This window comes from Vigna radiata, chromosome 1 (genome assembly GCF_000741045.1).
Source record: "Vigna radiata var. radiata cultivar VC1973A chromosome 1, Vradiata_ver6, whole genome shotgun sequence".
NCBI lineage: Eukaryota > Viridiplantae > Streptophyta > Magnoliopsida > Fabales > Fabaceae > Vigna > Vigna radiata.
The window spans coordinates 18,954,555-18,955,775 of NC_028351.1; positions in this window are offsets into that span (position 1 = coordinate 18,954,555).

The window sequence follows — 1,221 nt, forward strand, 5'->3', positions numbered from 1 at the left end:
GGGAAAGCTGCCTCTTAATTTTATTTAGCCTTCATGCTTGAATTGCAAATTGCCATCTTGAATTTACAATGATTATTTTATATTTTTTACTTTGCATTTTAACAGTTTAATTGCATTTGGATATTTATCTCTTGCATTGTTCGGTTTAATGTTCTCGTTCACTATGTTGTTTGTCATGTTTGGTTGTGTTTAATTTCAAGTTTTAATTTAATTTAACTTTCCTTGCAAGAACACTTTCAAACCCCCCCTTTGTGTTAGACCTAATTCCTGAACCATGGTTTGGTCCTTGAGATACGACCTAGGAGTCACTTCCTAGCTATACTGCATTTCTTATATGCAATTAAATCTGTATGGGCCGCGACACCCATCAAATTTTGGCGTCGTTGCGGAGGACCAACGGTTCGGTTTTAGGTCTTTTGTTGTGTTAGTGTGTGTTGTGTTTTTTCTTGTGTTGTGAGTGTGATGTTATGTTTTGTGTGTTCATCATTGTGTGTTGCATTTAGGTAGCTTTAGTTGCATATTTTTATTGCATTCTTCTTTTCTCCTTCTTTCTCATGTCTACCTATTTTGGCTATGTGGATACTGTTTCTTCTGCTTGTGCCTATGATTATGATTCTCCTGCTGATGTCTATGTTGAGAACATTACGGTTCCTCCTCCATCTCTTGAGAGTGCTCCTGGGGATCCGTTTCCACTTGATAAGGAGGACATTCTTTGTGTTTTCAACACTGGACTGATACATGTGTTGCCTAGGTTTCATGATTTTGCAGGTGAATGCCCACGTAAACATTTGGAGGAGTTCTACACATTATGCTATTTGATGAAACCTCCAGATGTCTCAGATGAAGACATGTTCGTAAGGGCATTTGGGCACTCATTACACGGAGCGACAAAGGATTGGTGTTACTGTCTTCCTCCAGGATCCGTCACCAGTTGGGAAAATCTAAAGCATCAGTTTCTAGACAAATTCTTCCCTGTGCGGTATGGTTGTAGCAATGATCCTGGGTGGACTGATCCTAACTTGGGATTGTATGGTACTTCAGAGCATCAATATCAGGAACCATCATTCCAGACTCCTTGTATGCCTTCTCCACCTGTTCAGGAACCGTAGCAGCTGCAGTCTCATGAGCCTGCCCATTCTTTATCAGCTGTTGGTAGGAAATTAGAAAGCAAGCTTGATTCTCTTGAGAGTTTGGTGACACAGCTGGCATCCAACCAGAGAC